The sequence below is a fragment of the Schistocerca nitens genome, chromosome 1 (assembly GCF_023898315.1).
Source record: "Schistocerca nitens isolate TAMUIC-IGC-003100 chromosome 1, iqSchNite1.1, whole genome shotgun sequence".
Taxonomy (NCBI): Eukaryota; Metazoa; Arthropoda; class Insecta; order Orthoptera; family Acrididae; genus Schistocerca; species Schistocerca nitens.
Window position 1 is genome coordinate 167765440 of NC_064614.1, and position 20912 is coordinate 167786351.

Genomic DNA, 20912 nt, shown 5'->3' on the forward strand with positions numbered 1-20912 from the left:
TTACTGTTGGAAACCAGGAGCCACTGTGGGAAATTTGCCCGGTAGTAAGAGATTGAGCAACATTCATGGCTGATGGCTATTCTGAAGTTCAACCCCAATTGGCGATGTTCTATAAGACTTAAAAAGAATGTGAGCACTGTCAGCTGGGAAATCTTCAGTGAACTTGCACATCTATTGCCTTAAACGTTCATACCTGATGTTCAGCCTCACCATTCAACTACAGGTGGAAGGGATAAAATATCTTCAACAGAGTCTTGACAGTTGCATCTACTGCCATTAGACAAACAACAAGCAACACAAGACAAACAGCATCAGTTGCCAGTAACCAGAATGTGTCTAGAAAAGGATCAGTGAAATCAATGTAAACTCTTCACCACAGGCACACGGGGGCTGTCTGTGGCAATAGAACAGTACTTGGTGCTGTCTGTTCAACCTAACACGTGGCAGGCTGTGACCAGGTATTCCACCTCCTGATCAATGCCTGGGTAAAACACATGGGGGTTAGTGACCCTGATGTAATAAGCAGAGAACTTTCTGCTGCAGAACATTTGGAACTGACCCGGGGAATAAAACTTTCCTTTGACAAGAAAATAATGCCACACAGCAGGAAGAGGCAGTGGCTCAATGCATAAAAATTCCAAAGTGGGTCTGCTGCCAGGCCACGGATGTTCGTGCCACCCCTGTTGTATTATGCGTATGGATCCGGTGCCACAGAAGAGGCTATATGGGAACTGGTGATGGGGAAACTGTCCATTGTGTGCCTTGCCTCTATATCCAGTTGAGAAAAAAGCAATTCATCAGGCCAAATGAGGGGCCCAGGCCCATAGGGAGCTGGGAAAGGCATCTGAATTAATGTGTAGTGATGTGGGCTGAAAATGGATCTCGTAATTGTACTGGAAGACGATGAGTGGCTCTGGTGTCTTTGTCCAGTAAGGATGCCGATGGGCTAAACAGGGAAACCAAGGACTTATGGTTGGTAATTAAATGAAATTTTGCACCATACAAGAAAGAATACATGATTTTTTTTAAGGCATAGACAATAGCAAGAGTTCGTTTTTCCACCTCAGAATAAGGTTGCTGAGCGAAGTTGAGTATTTTAGATGCAAAGGCAATAAGGTGTTTGGAGCCATCTGAATGGTAATGGGCCAGGACTGCCCCAGTCCCATGCTTGGACATGTCCATGGCCAGGACCAAATGCTTTGTGGGTTTAAATGCTGCAAGGCATGGTGCAAAGAAAAGACTGTCCTTAAGCTGCACAAAAGCACCCTCAAAAGCGGTAGACCAAACAAAAGGAGCATGATTACAATGAAACGGGTGTGTTATTGTAGACACTCTGGGAATAAACTTGTGATAATAATTATGTAGTATGCCACTTTCCTGAGGAGTGCATGAAGTTCTTATAGATCAGACAGATGGGCAAAGGCATAACAATGGCAACATGTTCTTCTGTGGGGCACATAAAACACAAAACAGTGCAACGAGAACTAAAAGTGGTGCCAATTGAAAGCAGAATTGCCAAAAACCATAACACCTTGTATGAATACATACAAAGAATGGACAGTAAATGACTTAGCAGACTACACATCTGCATCTACAAACATACTCTGCAAACCACCGTATGGTACCTGCAGAGGGTACCTCGTACCACTGCAAGTCATTTACTTTCCTGTTCCATTCGCAAACGGAGGGTGGGAAAAATGACTGTCTATATGTCTCCATACAAACACTAGTTTCTGTTACCTCCATGGTATTTATGCAAAAAATACTTTGGCAGCAGTGTAATCATTCTACAGTCAGTTTCAAATGTTGGTTTTCTAAATTTTCTTAATGGTGTTCCACAAAAAGAATGATCTCTCCCATCTGAGGATTCCCATTTGAGTTCATGAAGCATGTCCCTCACTACTCACATCTTGATCAAACTTACAAGTAACAAATCTGTATTGCTTCAATGTCTCCCTTTAATCCAACCAGATGCAGATACCAAGCACTCAAGGAGTATTCATGAATAGGTTGCACAAGCATCCTATGTGTGGTCTCCTTTACAGATGAACCACACTCACAAAATTCTCCCAATAAACCAAAGTCAGCCATTCTCCTACCATATCACAATCTTCACAAGCTCATTCCATTTCATATCACTTTGGAGCATTACTACTAATGCTGTATCTGAATGTTACTTGTTTCTTTTACTACTCATCCACATTAATTTACATTTATATACATTCAGAGCTAGCTGCAATTCATCGCACCAACTAGAAATTTTGTCAAAGTCATCTTGTATCCTCCTGCAATCACACAATTTCAGCACCTTCCCAAACATCGCAGCATCATGCACAAACAACCTCAGATTGCTGCCCACCGTGTCCACTAGATCATTTATGTATGTAGAAAATAATAGTGTCGTATGACACTTCCCAGAGGCACTCCTGACGATACCCTTGTCTCTGATGAACACTCACCATGGAGGAACCTTAGTTTATAAACAGGCAGTAAGAAGAGATGTGACTTTTCAGTCTTTCTAGATGGATCTGTTGAAAATACATTTCTCGTATTTGTGTAAAACCCAAAATTTTTTCATTGGTGCAACTGCTCAACATCTTCAGGTGGTGGTAGTTGCTCCTCTCAGTCAGAAGTTGTGTCTTACAGCAGTAACAGCAGCAACTACCACCACCTGAAGACATCGAGCAGTTGCATCAATGAAGAAATTATGGGATTTACACAATACAATCTTGCAGCAAACCTGAGAAGTTTGTTTTCAGGAAGAAGAGATGTTTGTAAAACTAAGAAAAATCAAATAATAGAAACTCCAGGTTGGAAGATCAACAATATTTGGAAACGGATAGATTGTTACTCACCATAAAGGTGATCCAGTGAATTGCAGACAGGCACAATGGAAAACTATTACACATTGTAGCTTTCAGCCAAACCCTTCTTCAGCAAAACAAAAAAAAAAAAAAAAAAAAAAACAAAAAAAAACCACAGACACATTCACACAAGCAAGCACACCTCATATACAAATAACCATTACCACTGGAAACTCCAACCAGAATGCAATAGTGAATAGCAATCTGGTGTGGGGCAGTGAAGGGGGAGGGATAGCAGGGTATGTGTGGTGGGAGAGAAGAGCTCTGTGTGGTTGGGCATGCACGGACTTGATGTGAATCTTCAGGTTTTGGCAGTGCAAAGACTGTTCAGTCTTGCGGCTCACTCTGAAGATGGCTGAACGTTATACAGCTGAAATATTAAAAGAAGAAGGAAATTTCTGCGGCTGCACACCCGAAACTAATGGAACATGCACAGACTTGATTGCTGCCTGATGAGACTTCCAAGCACAGCATCAGGAAGTGGGGTGATGGGGAAAAAAATGAGGAATGGAAAGGGAGAGGAAAAGGAAAGGGGAAAGGATGGGTGGTTGCACTGGCAGAGGGCGGCACAATGAAGTTGAGGGTATGTGAGAATGGAGGAAGTGATAGGGCAGAAGTGTTGTATGGATAATTCCCATTTGTGCAATTCAGAAAATGTGAGGATCCAGATAGCCCGAGTTGCAAAGCAGCCATTTAAATCAAGCATGTCATGTTCACCTACATGTTGTGCCACAGGGGAGTCTACATTGCTTGTGGTCACAGTTTGGCGGTGGCTGTTCATCCTAGGGGACAGCTGGTTTGTAGACAGACCAATATAAAAGGCTGTGCAGTGGTTGCAGCAAAGCTCATTTCACTGGTGGCCTGGCCTTTGATGGGGTAAGATGAGCCTGTGATAAGACTGGAATAGGAAATGCTGGGTGGGTGAATTGGGCAGGTCTTGCACCTGTGTCTTCCAGGGGAATATGATCCCTGTGGCAAGGGGCTGGGATTGGGAGTGCTGTAGGAATGGACTAGGATGTTGTTGAGGTTGTGTGGGTGATAGAACATCACCTTAGGAGGGATGGGAAATATCTTGGGTAGGATGTCCATAGTGCCTGTCTGTGAAGGCCTTGTTGAGACTTTGAGCATGCTGGAAAAGAGTGCTGTTGTCACTGCAGATACACCATCCCCATATGGCTACACAGTATGGGAGGGGTTGTTTGGTATAGAAGGAATGGCAGCTGTCAGAATGCAGGTACTGTTGATGATTGGTGGGTTGAATGTGGACAAAGGTGTGACTGGAATCATCAGAAAGGAAAAGATCAACATCCAGGAAGGTGGTACGCTGTGATGAGAAGGACCAGGTGAAGCAGATGGATGTGAAGGAACAAGGATAGGGTGCCTTTGGTCTGGGTCCAGATCATGAAGATATCATCAATTAACCTGAACCAGACCAGGGATTTGGAAGGCCAGGAAGGTTTCCTTTAGGTGGCCCACAAGCAGGTTGGCGTAGGAGGGTGCCATGCTGGTGCCCATGGTTGTGTCACAGATTTGTTTGTATACCTTCCCTTCAAAGGTGAAATAGTTGTGTGTTAGAATAAAGTTACTTGTATAAGGAATGATGCAATGGGTTTGGAGTCTAAAGGACATTGGGAAAGGTAGTGTTCAATGCATCAAGACCTTGAGCATTAGGGATGTTGGTGTGTAGGGAAGTGGTATCAGTAGTGACCAGTAGGGAACCAGGAGGTAAAGGGGTGAGGATGGTGGGGAGTTAGTGAAGGAATTGGTTGGTCCCAGTCTGGCACAAATTTTCATTGTCGACATTCCACTCTACAGCTGGTGGTTGGCCTTATTTTCAGTTGCGAATTCAATTAATGTATTTCACAACAGCTGTAGTTGCCACAGTGCCTGTACAGAATAACACAAGCGCTGCAATATTGTATAGATTGGCTTTGGTTTTAGGATTGGTGACAAGAAATGTTTCCACTGCAGAGGTCGGGAGCAGGAGAGTAGGTCTTTAACAAGTCCAACATGGTTAAATTTTCATGTAGGGCTTTGGATATAACTGAAACTTTTGTGGGCTTGAGGATTTTGGAGGAATGGTTAATTACAGTGTTCTAGGATTGTTTAATCTCTGGACTTGGATTTGGAGTGTTGGTAGGGAGTTTTATGGGATTTTGGTAAGTTGAAAAGATCCGCTAGGCAATGTCAGGGTGCTATGGGGGTCAGTGAAGAGAAAAACTGTGGGTAAGATAGGGGTTGGATAGTGATGCTCCAAGGTGGCAGTAGGTTGTCAGCATGCTAGATAACTTACAGAGATCATGCCTGGAATGCTTTTGCAGATGCTAGATCAAGGGATTCCATTTCAGAGATGTGACTTATGTAGTAGGGATTGCACAGTAACAGAATCTTGCACAGGTAGCAGACATGGTTCTGGAATGCCTATGCCATGTAATGTGCTTTTGCAATACTGGGTTTGTGAGGGACAGGGACTACTGGAATCTGAAAAGGAACATTGTGAAAGGAGTGGTGGAATCCAGAAAAATGAATTTTTATGGTAAGACCATTGTAAGGGGGGGGGGGGGGGGAATATCATAGTTTAGGCAGATTTTTAGGAACAGGATGTGGGACTGGGTTTTAGCCAAGGAAACGGATACTTTTCTGAACTGGTGCTGAAAGTTGAAGCAGGAGTCCATTGTGGTAGGGCTGGCATTGGGGGAACAGGAAAAGACACAAGAAGTGAGCAAGTGAAGGGTTGTGAGGGGAGCTGGATAACAGAAAGATGCATGAAAATACGCACAGGTATGCAAAAACAAAAATTTTTAAAAACATACAAATATGTGAAAATAAATAAAAATACATGAAAATCTGTAAAAATATATATGTATACACAAGAAACATTCAAATACGAGGTAAAAAAGGAACTGATGACTTATGGAAGTTTGTGTGGCACAGGTGGGTGTGGAAAACAGAACATGAAAATATGTGAGATGGAGGGAGGAAATATGAGCAACAGAAATAATTATAATTATCAGGGGCAACAATTAAGGAGAAGTTGTTAGAGAATTTGCAAGCTGGAGCAGATTTGTTGCCTAATCTGTTAAGTGTAGATGATGAAGAAAACCCTCGGCAGTTTCTAACATGCTTTACTAGGAAATGATTCAGACTATGTAATAAAAGAAACAAGTTAATGAATAGTTGAGTGGCACCACAGATGAGATATTTCCCACTGAATACTGGATGCAAGCAGCGGAATGGTTACTCACATTGATAGTCTCTGTATCTCAGTCCATTCTTCTTGACTGGCGTATGTAGCTTCATCTATATCAACACAATTGTTGACTGCATTTATGGTGCTTTTTCATTGCCAAAAATCAAAGTAATTGCTTAGAATAATGACTTGTTTTGCAGCAAAACTTTGGATTTGAGTAACACCAAGTTTCTCAGATAATGTTTACATGGATGAGAGAACTGATGTAGAGCAGTAATTCCTTGGATCGTCTCTTGACTTCTTACATAGTGGCTTAACATCAGAATGCTTCAGGAACTCTGGGAAGCGGCCATTTTCAAAGTATAGGTTAATTTTTCAGGCTACTGGACATGCAATTAAGGTGTGTACTGCTTTAACAACCTTAGTGAGTTTTCCATCCCAGTCCACAGAATTTTCGAATTTTTGTTTTTCAGTGCTTCATAGATATACTCAAGATAGGCAACAAAAATACTATCTTCCCTTCAGTTAACAAAAGGAAGAATAGGCTAGCAAAAAGCAAGCTGTGTCCAAGGTAACTAACCGGGAATTATGTAAGAAAACCTCACTTAGTCCTACCATTTCCTCCCCTTTGTCCAGCAGAAGAAATCGCTGTTGCTGAAGGTGCTAAGTGAGAACTTAAATAAAAACAAAATGATTGGAGTTTCAGGGTAGAGGGCATTTTTTGTGGAGGACTCAAGAATAAGAATTGTCACATTTGGCTATTAGTATGAAATATGTATTGTATTCATAACTGAAATTTAGAATGCATAGCAATGCAAGCTGCACAGTATTATTTTGTATGGAAACAGGAATTTTCCAGACTTGTTTTGCATTCCCTGTGGCACATTACCAACAGATCAGCACAACAAGGTTAATAGTTTCACAAAAAAAAGAAAACAAGTCACATTATCATTTGCATGCTTTAAAGATGCTTTCCTGGCAAGAACTTCTGTCTGCAGAAAGTTTATTGCACTTCAGGACACAGTTAATCTCTGTGGAGCACATGTAGTGACAGTCACTGGAGTCCCAATACGTACCTACTTCCTAAAATATTTATTGCAGTGGAATGAATCACAGTCACAGTACTGAGTTTTATGTGGGGAGGGGGGGAATAAATATAAGTAGAGCTGATGTAACAGAAATGCATCCAAGAATAAATATTAAAATGAAGTCGGTAAAACTGCTACATACCTTTGACAGTAATGGACACAATGTAAGAAAAAGAAAGGAAATTAGGGTTTAACATTGCATTGCTGAAGAGATTTTAGCAATGTAGGACAGTCTCAAACTGGGAAAGGAAATACCAGTAATTCCTTGTTTGAGATAATTCTTTTGCCAGTAACAAATAACCTCTCACTCTCTCCGCATACTTTCTTGTTGTGTTCCAATTGAATGTTCTCATTTCCATTTAATATCATAGTACCAGTTTCATTCTTCTTTGTTCAAGCTGTAAAAAGAGATTACAGTCAGTTTTCCCTTCAAGAGTACTGACTAGATCCGTGAAAATAAATCTTCCAACATGATGTCTTTCTGATAGTATTAAATCTTGACTCATTGATTGATTACAAAGGTAACTATTATGGCATCACAAGATTTTATTACTTCACCTGAGATGCTGGCACTTTTTTTGTGTGCTTCGGCTACTATTAGGAAGAGTTCATTGAATTTCATATCATCTGATTATTGACAATCTACTCTATATTTTCATTGACTTTTTCTTGGATTTTTTTTTATATATATATATTTTTTGCCAGTACATGGTTTTTGCCTTTTTGATGACAGTGTGAGGACTTTTATGTCTTGATCAGAGCTAGTCTTACGCATTAAATAAAGCTCTCTCTTCCTAAAATAAAATACATTGCTTGCAAGTGCAGCCACCTTTTTTCTCGGCTTCTACTGCAATATTCCCTGGCCTGTTGCAAAGAAAAACTGGATTTATAATGTTATAAGAATATTTATAGGAAGGAATTTCTTATGTACTACATGTCCTTGATATGTTTCTTCCCACTTCTTGTCCTGCAAATTTTCCCTGAATAGGGTAAATTAGTCAGCTATTAATTCTGTGAAATTTTATTTTTTTCCTTCTCAGTTAAAACTGATTGATGGGAATGTTTTAATACTGACATTTTATCACCACAGTTGGATATAAAAGGACAATGTGTGAAGCATTCAATGACTAACATAACAGAATCTTATAGAAAGACCTTTCACAAAATCCAAAGGAATTCTGGTCATATGTGAAGGCAGTTGGTGACACCAAAATTAATGTCCAGACTCCTGTCGATGATACACAATTTGAAACTGAGGGTAGTAAAGCAAAATAAGAAATGCTGAATCCTGCTTTAAAATGTTCCTTTACAAAGGAAATTCCAAGATTACACCCTAGTTTAATTTTCACACCACTTCACAGCTGACTGAAGAACACTGAACAAATATTCAGTCAGATCTTAATAAGATGTCAAAGTAGTGCAAAGATTAGAAATTTGTATTAAATGTTTAGAAATTTAAAACTCTGCACTTCATAAAATGGAAAAACGGGATTTTCTATGACTACAATGCCAGTGAGTCACAACTGAAATCAGTCAACTCACACAAAAAATCAAAATGTAAAAATTTGCAGACAAATGGCATAGAATGATCACATGGGATCAATCAAAGACACATCAGGTGGCAGACATCAGTTCATTTGTAGGATACTGGGAAAATCAAATCAGTCTACAAAGGTGATTTCACAGAAAGACTGCTAAATAGTCTTATCGCAACTCAATGTCTCCAGCGTACAGTGAGTAACAATCAATCCTTTCATAATATTGTCAGTTTTACGTTACTGAACATTTGAAGCAAGATGCCAATCTTTGCACCACTTTGAAATCTTCTCAAAATCTGACTGCATATTTGTACAGTTTCTTTCATATGGAATTTCATTATACAGGGTGATTCAAAAAGAATACCACAACTTTGGGAATTTAAAACTCTGCAACGACAAAAGGCAGAGCTAAGCACTATCTGTCGGCGAATTAAGGGAGCTATAAAGTTTCATTTAGTTGTACATTTGTTCGCTTGAGGCGCTGTTGACTAGGCGTCAGCGTCAGTTGATGCTAAGATGGCGACCGCTCAACAGAAAGCTTTTTGTGTTATTGAGTACGGCAGAAGTGAATCGACGACAGTTGTTCAGCGTGCATTTCAAACGAAGTATGGTGTTAAACCTCCTGATAGGTGGTGTATTAAACGTTGGTATAAACAGTTTACAGAGAATGGGTGTTTGTGCAAAGGGAAAAGTTCTGGACGGCCGAGAATGAGTGATGAAAATGTAGCACGCATCCAGCAAGCATTTGTTCGCAGCCCAGGAAAATCGACTCGCAGAGCTAGCAGAGAGCTGCAAATTCCACAATCAACTGTATGGAGAGTCCTACGAAAAAGGTTAGTTATGAAACCTTATCGAGGCGATGGATCGGCCGCCAGGCAGCCCGTGACAGAGCACTTCATCACTGGCCTCCAAGAAGCCCTGATCTTACCCCCTGCGATTTTTTCTTATGGGGGTATGTTAATGATATGGTGTTTCGGCCACCTCTCCCAGCCACCATTGATGATTTGAAACGAGAAATAACAGCAGCTATCCAAACTGTTACGCCTGATATGCTACAGAGAGTGTGGAACGAGTTGGAGTATCGGGTTGATATTGCTCGTGTGTCTGGAGGGGGCCATATTGAACATCTCTGAACTTGTTTGTGAGTGAAAAAAAACCTTTTTAAATACTCTTTGTAATGATGTATAACAGAAGGTTATATTATATTTCTTTCATTAAATACACATTTTTAAAGTTGTGGTATTCTTTTTGAATCACCCTGTAGATAACTCATCGTCTACAAGAAGCATGAGCTTACTAATAATAAAGTTCACAAGTCCGTTATTATATCATATGAATCACAAGGGACCCAGTACACTTCTCTGGGGTACACCTGAAGTTATCTCTACATCTGTCAATGATTCTACCTCCAAGATAACTCGCTGGGTCCTGACTGGCTTAATCCATGGCTTTCAGTATGTCATGTGAGAAAGTGTGAGTTTGGTTTCACATGCTTGATGTTTTCACAATTCATTCTGCCTGGCTTGAAAGAGGTCATTCTGGATACCTGATTATGACTGATCTCAAAACATGTTCTAAGATTCTACAACAAGTGAATGTCAAGGATATTGGGCAGTAGTTATGTGGCTCATTTCTGCTACCCTTCTTGTATACATGTGTTACCTGTGCTTTCTAGGCATGCTTTTTTGTCTGAGGGACCTATAATAGTTTGGCACTTTTGTTGATCATCTCCTTGCTATTGAAGCCAGATAACATTTGAAAATTCGAAATAACTGGAGGCACAAATTCACTAAACTTCTCAATTGCTGCCATGTGGGTATTTAAACAGTAATGAAGTAGGGAATGATTAAGTTGGTAATTTATGTGGTGATATTGATGGTGTTCATGGTATTTACTGTATATAATAAATTGAAAGTAAATGATAATGAGTGTATTAATGAAGAAGAAAAGTATTTTGTTTGTTTTAAAGAAGAATTGGAGGCATTAGGTATTAGTAAGGAAATGTGTGGTAGTGGCTATGATGCTGCAGGGGTACCCAAGGACAGTGTTAAAGGCTTACAGAATGTTAATGACAGTATCACAGTAAACAAAACTCATGACTGACCAAGGTGGCGCAGTGGCTAGCACACTGGACTCACATTTGGGAGGACGATGGTTCAATCCCGTGTCCGGCCATCCTGATTTAGGATTTCCGTGATTTCCCGAAATTGCTCCAGGCAAATGCCGGGATGGTTCCTTTGAAAGGTCACAGCCAACTTCCTTCCCCGTCCTTCCCTAATCCGATGAGACTGATGACCTCGCTGTCTGGTCTCCTCCCCCAAAAAACTCAGCCAAACCAAAACCTCTTGATTTAATTACTAGTAAAGAGTGTGCAGATAGTGGTGACAGTAAGTTGTTTAATGTTATAAATGAAAATGAATCTTTTTTATGTAACATGTGGTTAAATAGTGATGTTATTGAGAAAGATGAAAGATTTAGAACCATGATAAAAAAATCTGTGTTCAGCCATATATCCAGACTTGTGACATAAAATTAAATATGTAAAATGACTTAAAGATAAGTACCATAGTGCTAATCTACAACAAACAAGAAAGTGTACATGGATAGTGAGGTCTATCTATGTTAATTTAATGAAAGTTTAGATTAGATTAGATTAGATTAGATTTACTTTCATTCCAATTGATCCGTAGTGAGGAGGTCCTCCAGGATGTGGAACATGTCAGAAAAACAACAATACATGACAAATATTTACAACTAAAACAAATAAGCTAATGTACCATTCCACAGGTCCCAAGTGGAATGATCGTCATTTTTTAATGAACACTAAGAGTTATTTATAAGGTAATACAACTACTGTAATACTTATTTACAATGAACACATTACTGCACTGAAATGGTGCAGAAGTTAGATTATACTAACACACACACACACACACACAAATTTTCAATGAACACATTACTGCACTGAAATTGTGCAGAAGTTATGTTGTACTTATATACAAATCAGTTGGTTTTACTAAGAAATTCATCAATGGAGTAGGAGGAGTTGGCTACCAATAAATCCTTTAGGCTTCTCTTAAACTGAATTTCATTGGTTGTTAAGCTTTTTATGGCTGCTGGCAAGTTATTGAAAATGTGTGTTCCTGAATAATGCACACCTTTTTGTACAAGACTAAGTGACTTTAAATCCTTGTGAAGATTATTCTTATTTCTAGTATTGATTCCATGAATTGAGCTGTTGGTTTGAAAAAGTGTTATATTTTTAATGACAAATTTCATTAAGGAATAAATATATTGGGAAGCAGTAGTTAGTATCCCTAGTTCCCTAAACAGGCTTCTGCAGGATGTTCTTGAGTTCACACCACATATAACTCTCACTGCACGTTTTTGTGCCCAGAAAACTTTAGCTTGGCTTGATGAATTACCCCAAAAAATAATCCCATATGACATTATGGAATGAAAGTAAGCAGAGTATGCCAGCTTTTTTTATTTTTATATCCCCTATGTCTGACACAATCCGCATTGCAAATAGAGATTTGTTAAGACGCTTCAGCAGTTCTGTGGTGTGCTCCTCCCAGTTGAATTTATTATCAAGCTGTAATCCCAAGAATTTAACACTGTCCACTTCTTCTATCTTCTTGTCATCATATGTTAGACATATACTCTTGGGACACCCCTTACAAGTTCTGAACTGCATGTAGTGTGTTTTTTCAAAGTTTAGTGACAAAGAATTGACTAGGAACCAGTGATTAATGTCCACAAATATTTTATTGACTGATCTTTCTAAGACTACATTTGACTTGCTATTTATTGCAATGTTTGTATCATCGGCAAACAAAACAAACTTGGCATCTGGTAATGTTACTGATGAAAGGTCATTGATATACACAAGAAAAAGTAAGGGCCCCAAAATGGAACCTTGTGGGACCCCACATGTAATTAGTTCCCAGTTGGATGAGGCCTGATAGCTTGATACATGTCTCTTTCCTAATAACACCCTTTGTTTCCTGCCAGAGATATAAGATTTGAACCATTTTGCAGCATTTCCTATTATACTATAATATTCTAGTTTACTCAAAAGGATATTGTGATTTACACAGTCAAATGCCTTTGACAGATCACAAAATATACCAGTTGCCTGCAATTTTTTGTCTAATGAATTAAGCACATTTTCACTGTAAGTGTAGATAGCCTTCTCAATATCAGAACCTTTTAGAAATCCAAACTGTGACTTTGACAGTATGTTATTTGAGATAATAAAGACGACTGTACATTACTTTTTCAAAAATTTTTGAGAATGCTGGCAACAGTGAAATTGGACGGAAATTTGATGCTATTTCTTTATCTCCCTTCTTAAACAGTGGCTTAACTCCAGCATATTTCAGCCATTCAGGAAATATTCCACTAATAAACGACTGGTTACATAGATAGCTTAATATGCTACTTAGCTCAGAATCACATTCTTTAATTAACTTTGTTGATATTTCATCATACCCACTAGATGTTTTTGATTTTAAAGATTTTATGATGGACATTATTTCTGTTGGGGTAGTGAGGGTCAAATTCATATTAAGGAAGTTACCTGAAATGTCTGGTCTAAGGTAATCCATAGCAGCATCTACCGAACCTGACAACCCCATCTTTTCAGTAACAGTTATAAAATGTTTGTTAAAAAGTTCTGCAACACTATACACATCTGTCACCAATGTATCATTTACTCTTAATGCTATTTGTTCCTCTTCATGTCTGGTTCTACCGGTCTCCTCCTTCACTATATCCCATATTGTCTTTATTTTGTTATCTGATATGACTATCTTTTCCTTGTAATATATTTGCTTTGACATCCGTATTACAGTCTTTAATATTTTGCAGTATTTCTTATAATGTGCTATAGCATCAACATTGGAAATGTTTCGGAGTGACAGATACAGTTTTCTTTTTGTTTTACAAGATACCCCTATTCCTCGAGTAATCCATGGCTTCTTTGTAGACTTTGCTCTAACCTTGGTAAGTTTTGGGGGAAAGCAGTGTTCGAATAAGGTAAGCACTTTATTAGCAAAAATGTTATATTTTTCATTCATGCCATGAACGCTGTAAACATCAGTCCAGTGAATGTCTCTGAGGAGTGTCCTAAAATAATCAATTTTTGGCTTACTGATTACCCTTTTGAGCTCAGATTTAACAGATTTTATATCCTGTTCAGTATTAACATTTAACAGAAAGAACTGCATGTCATGGTCTGAGAGGCCATTGACTATTGGTTTTGTAATATAATTTTGTTCATTGGACTTTTCTATAAAGATATTATCAATGGCTGTTTGTGAGCAAGTGGCTATCCTAGTGGGGAATTTTACTGTGGGAATTAAGTTGAATGATAGTGTTACTAACTCAAACAAGTTCTTATTGGGAGAGTCTTTAAAGAAATCTACATTGAAATCACCAGCTACCACTATTTCTTTGTTTTTGGTTGTTAAATGGGCCAGTACAGCTTCAAGGTGGTTGACAAACAGATTAAAGTTACCTGCAGGTGCTCGATATACACTTAATATTATGAAGGATTTTTTGTGAAATTCTAATTCTGTTGCACATGCTTCCATATGCTGTTCTAGGCAAAATTTATGAATGTCTATGTTCTTAAATTTATGACAGTTCCTGATGAATGTGGCAACTCCTCCTTTCTCCATTTCTGATCTACAAAAGTGAGATGCTAACCTAAACCCTGTAACACTTAAAAGTTCTATACCAGTGGTCACATGATGTTCAGAGAGGCAGATTATGTCAGCTGGGTTTGAAGACTCTAATTCATCTATGCAGATAGTTAATTCATTAATTTTATTTCTCAGTCCTCGAATATTTTGATGCAATAAAGATAGCTGACATTTCTCATTGACTGAGTTAAAATTGGGTGGAGTTAAAATATCTGCTGACAGCTGAAAATTCTTAACCAATGGCTGTTTATGCTGATGTAATAAGCTGGAATTATGTTTTTTGATTTCTTTCTCAAACTGAAGATTTGTCTCAGTTCTAACCTCTCTTAAAATTTGCTTTCTTTCTGTCCTCCCTACCCTAAAAAAGGGTCTTTTCTGAATCCTATAACCACTGGTATTTTACCACTCATGACAGTGCCTCCCCCCTTTAACTTTCCTGCTATTTCCCCAGCCAATTTACCCTTCCCCTTCCTGTTGAGGTGAAGGCCATGCCTAGTATAATCCCACCTACTGAGAGAATCAACAGGAACCACACCAATGTGTGACCCCGCAGCCGACATGAGCAGCCGTTCCAGCTCCAAATTAACTCTCTTGACAGAAGAGTTCAAATGAGGTCGGTCATGGCGCCCAAGAACAGATACAAACTCAACACTAGTATGCTTCGATGCTGATGCAATCTTCGCCAGGTCACACTCTATACTGTACCCAGGATCTCTGTCAATACTGTTACCTGCCCCACCCACTATAACCACGGTGTCTTCCTTAGTGAAATCTTTGCAAAGTGATCCTAAATCCTCTGTCACCTGCTCCAGACCAGCACTAGGTTTAAAAAAATTGGTGACCTGGTATTCTGATCCTAGTTCATCCTGCAAAAGTTGGCCAACACCTCTTCCATGGGAACTACCTAACAACAACACTTTCTTTCTCTTTACTGATTTCCCTACATTCTTACTTTTCAATTTGCTGCTGAAAGTTTGTTGTGCCCTGTCTACACCTGCAACTGCTTGAGGCTCACCAGCTTCTAACTGAAGCAACAGGTCAAATCTATTTTCCACATTCACCATAAAGCTGTCAGACAAAGTTCTAGGCCTGTTCCTCCTGTTGCCTGTTGCCACTTCCCACCTCTCTTTACCCTTCTCCCTCCTTAACCTGTCAAGATCTCCCCTGGCCTTGTCTAACTCAGCCTGAAGGGCGGCAATTTTCCCCTCCTGTTCTAGTATCTTCCTATCTCTACTACAAATCCTACAAAACCACTGATGAGTCTCATTTACTTCCCCTGAGGCAAAGAAAATGGTAAGAACAACAGTGATTTTGGAGGCTTTAGTTTTGAGGAGATAGACAGTTACCTGTTATATGATGATGTTAAGACTGATAAATATACTGATGTTCATTGTCCATTCATTAAAGTCAGAATAGGATCATGGCAAGACAGGTGTCTTGTTGACACAGGCAGCCAAATTTCAGGAGTGTCTTAATCCTTAAGTAAAAGCTTAAAATGTAATGAGGACTATGTAGAATTACCAGTAATTGGAGTATGGATTAAAGGTGCAACTGAGAAACATAATAAAGTGGTCAAAAGTTGGGCTTTAATAACTTTTATAATTGAGGGAGTAACTTTTGCACATGGAGTTAAGGTAAGGGGTGTGCTGACTTTGGTAGGCACACCACTTGGTGAGTGATACTTCCCTATTTGGGTGTATCCATTCTTATTTTCTGGTTCACTCTATTCCAGCTGTTTCCTATCCAAGTTCTATTCCCACTACACTCTTCAATTTTTTTTCTCTTTTTTTGTCCGGGGTCTATCCTATTTGATGTCCCCAAAACTCCTGTGGATTAGGGGACAGTTCTAAAAGCACCTGCCTTGTCGTGCATAAAAAATTCTTGCAAAGTAGGTCAAGAATTAATTTTTGTTATAGCATATTTTTATATGCTGAGGGTTCAATGTTCTGCTGTGACACGAATAAATACAGGCGTGACTTGAGGAATTCATGTAAATCTTACACCACTATGGCAGGAAGACAGTGATTAAGGGACCAATTAGTTCATCAGATGGCAGGTACTGACAATGTTGATATTTTGCAAATGAGTCTGCCAGGCAAGTTTATGGCATCACTCACAGGTGAGAAGGCACAGCCCAGTGGGCACCGTATACAAATGTGAAGTCATCAGGACAGCACAGGGCACCAACATGCTGCGAAGGACCCATACATTGCAGTTACAACAGCACCTGCTGACCTCTGTGTAGCGGCCAGAGCGGGCTGAGAAAAGCTGATGCTGTAATTGTCAGAGAGCACTCCACTTGTCCCCTCCAGAGGAACTATGCCAGAAGCATAGGGAAATAATGTATAAATAAGCAAGCCTGAAGGCTCAAAGAAGCCAACTGAGTTGCCATTCTGTCTGCGTCTAGAACTGGAGGAAGTGACGATTGTTTAAGTTTCAGGCCAACCGCGATGACCTTCTGGTGGTGGACATCGGTGGCCAACTGGTCCACTGAAGCTACCTTCAACCTCCACTGCACAGACGCTTCATAGCTGCGGCAAGGTGTGTCGTGCTTTGGAGATGCACCAGCAAGAGGAGCAAGAGGGCTGCTAGCCTCCACTCTTTGGCTGACATCATTCAGTGGACTGTAAGCTGCCAACCACAGGGGCAGGGGTGGGACACAAACTTGTGGCCTGCCAGATGCAGAGCTGCCTGCGGGCACTGAACAGGTTGCCCTGGGTGGATGGTTGGAGTTGCTAAGGCTCACTACAACTATGGCAGTCAGCTACTTCCCTTCAGCATTCTACATGGGGTCCATGAGTCATGCTTGAGGGAGCACTCAGCCATGTTCTGGACCACTGGCACAGTTAACACATGCAGCAGCTGCTTAGCTGTGACATCAATGGCTGCTACAGCCACAAGGCTGGGTGACCAATGCCAATGCTGTAGATTCTGGTATTCACAATGGGGCTGACCCACACACACTGCATGGCACCATCACTGTGTCAAGCACAAGGCCCGCTGGGTATCTCTGACATAATTAAGTCAATGACACATTTGCATGTGTTTCTCTTTGTTGCTCTGACATATTACAACCCCTGAGCTTGGGAGGTTGTAACAATTTGGTATCAGCACATTATGTTGCATCAGAAAGTGTTTGTACATGTCCAACACCACACTTTGGTCAAAGAGTTTGTTTTGGTGAGTGGTGAGAGAGGCAGTGGCACACTGGCACTTGACGTAGGTTGGGTGGTTACAACTCAGCACAGACTGGTGTGGTGAGTCTAAGTTTTATTTCCGTTATTTTTTATGTTTGCGCTCATTGTCAGAGTTAGTTGTGTAAGCTAGGGTACGAGATGTTTAGAGTTGCTTTTGTTAAACCTCAGGAACCCATGGACTTGTCTTTATTCACAGAAAATGGTGGGTGTGATGATTTAGTGGCAGTGAGGTGTGCATTTAGCACTTTGTCTCAGCATGAGTTGATGGGTACCAGAGCTGTAGCAACTGTTTGTCCTGTATATAGGCATACTGGTCATCTGTCTAGTAGTTGTATTGAGTGTAGATAGGCAATGATTTGCTGGGTGAATTAATTTGTGTTTAATATAAAGAGAGAGAAAGACAGAGAGAGAGAGAGAGAGAGAGAGAGAGATTTGAATGGGAGATGGTGATTTGTCTTGTTTTATAAAAAATCAGTTGAATTAAGTAGAGCACACAAAATAGTGGAAACACATACTACTACCACATATACAGTTGCTGCTTTAACTCAGCAAGTGCAAGCATTACTGGAGCAATTTGAGACCATGAAGGAGATAAATTTCAAACTTGATCTTGAGTTAGAGGCTTGTAAAGGAGAGTCATGATCAGTCACAATCAGAATCTCGGGAAAGTGAGTCTGGATTGAGAGTGCCTTCTGCTCTGATTGACATTGCAGTGGTCACACTCATTAACCCCCTCACAGGCAAAGCAATGGAGCATGTGACAATTTTCATTGAGGATGTTAGGGACGCTGTAGAAGAACATGAGTTGTCAGATGAAGTGACACTGTATGTTGCTAATATGTCTACCATGAGACACTGAGTAAAGCACATACGTTCCAGGAGTGGGCCACTGGATTGTGCCAATGGTACCAAAAGCAGAATGATGCATGATTTATTCAGGAGAAATTAAGCACATCAAGTCTGTGAAAGTGTTCTCAGATAGAATCCATAAGCTAAACTCAAACACATATTTACAGACCTGGAATGCAGAAGCTAATAGGGTATTGTTACAGGACACAGAGAACAGAGAATGTTTTCTGCACGGTGTACCTGCTAAAATGTCACAGAGGGTACATATGGAGAACCCAGAGGATTTAAAGTCAGCTCTTAGGATCACAACACATATAGAGGAGATGGATATGGCCACAAAGCAGAGAGTGGACCATCATGTGTTTGTTTCTGAAGTCAAGTGTTATAGATGTGGTAGGGAGGAGATGTAAGGAAGCAGTGTAAGCAACAGAGTGTTATGCATGTGCATAGTGGGCCTCTGGGCATTTGAGTGTAGAAGTAGGAAGGGAGAAAAGTACCGGCAAGGAAAGCAGCCGTTAAACACAAACATTGCTTCAACCTTTGGAAGGCAGTCCCGATAGACTGTAACATGGCACAAATTAGTGCACAGAGAGAATGTAGTTTAGTGGGCTTAGTGGATGGCAGGAAAAGGAGATTTTTTGTTGACACAGATGCAAATGTGTCCGTTATCAGTCTGGACCTTGATGGAAAGAGGAGATTGGTGTGATACGTGGGATTGGTGGTAATAGGGTGGAATCATCAGATATGCCAGCACTTGAGTTATCATTCAGGAGAACTAAGTTCAGCAAATGCATGGAGGTGTTGCCATGCATAGGCAAAGGTTGTTCAGTGATTCTCTTGATGGACTTCCTCGACAAACATCATGCTGAGATTGATATTTTGCAGTGCACAGTGGAACTCAGTGGGACTTTGTTTCAACTGGGGGAAACAGTTGTAACTGAGACAATGGTACAATGTTCACCTGTCATGGAGGTGAGATCAACTAAACTGCATATGTTTTCAATAAAGATAAATCAGCACGATAAAATACCAGCAGGTATGGGGAAGACAGCATGGGTTTCAGGGGACACTGATTTGCTGAGGGAAACATTATATGTGGCTGAATCATTCTTAAGCAATGAAGAGTTGGATAGTTTGGATTGTTTTATCTGAGGAGTTTAGCAGATGTGACTGACATATGTTTCCTGTAGCGTGGATAACTTTGGCAGAGGGGAGGTGACTCTGTCAAAGGGTGCAATATTAGGCACTTTGGAAGTCTTGGAAGATGAGGACTTTGATAGGTTGAACCTAGAGGAAAACAACAAGCAAACTGTCAACAAGAAAGTGTTATGAGGGAAACATAGATCATTTGGGAGGGGGGCACTGATTGAATGGCTATGGAGAACTTGTTGTTTAGGTTTAATGATTTATTTTGTGTGAAACAGCAACTTCGCTGATGCAACATCACATACTGCCCAGGGTAGTACACCAATTTATTGTAAGCTATACCATATAACAAATAAGTTGCAACCATTGGTAGAGGAATTTATAGAACCACAACTATGGGATGGGATCATAGAGCTGAGTACCAATGCTGTCATCATGCCAAAAATGTCAGCAGACGGGACATGGAAATGTAGATTTTGCTGTGACTACAGATACTTAAACACACAAACGACTTCTGATGCTTATCCAATTCCGAACCTCATGGAAACTTTGGATAATCTGGGTCAATGTCTGTTCTTTACAACTATGGACCTCAGAAGGGGATACCATCAATTGGAGGTGGTGCCTGGAAATAGGTCAAAAACAGTGTTTACTGTCCCAGCAGGACATTTTCATTACAAGTGCATGTCATTTGGACAAAAGAATGCACTGGAAGCATTTCAGATGGTGTACTGAGATGATTAAAACAAAAAAACTTGCCTAGTCTATGTCAATGATGTAATTGTCTATTCAAAGGAATTACTGGAGCATATGAGATGTTTGGAGGATGTCTTTAGTAGACTATGATGGGCACATTTAACATTAAGTGTGGACAAGTGCTATTCTGTAGAAACTATTTGGGGCGTGTGATTAGTGAGCATGGTGTACAGACTGATCCTCATCTTACAGATGCAGTTCAAAAGTATCCAATACCACAAATAACCAAGCAGGTACAGTCATTCATTGGCCTCTGTAATGCTTTGATGGAAACCCAGTTCTAAGCAAAGAAGGAAAAGCAGAAAGGTGGAAGGGGTATATAGAGGGTCTATACAAGGGTGATGTACTTGAAGACAGTATTATGGAAATGGAAAAGGATGTAGATGAAGATGAAATGGGAGATATGATACTGCATGAAGAGTTTGACAGAGCACTGAAAACCTGAGTCGAAACAAGGCCCCCGGAGTAGGCAACATTCCATTAGAACTACTGCCAGCCTTGGGAGAGCCAGTTGTGACAAAACTCTGCCATCTGGTGAGCAAGATCTAAGAGACAAGTGAAATACCCTCAGACTTC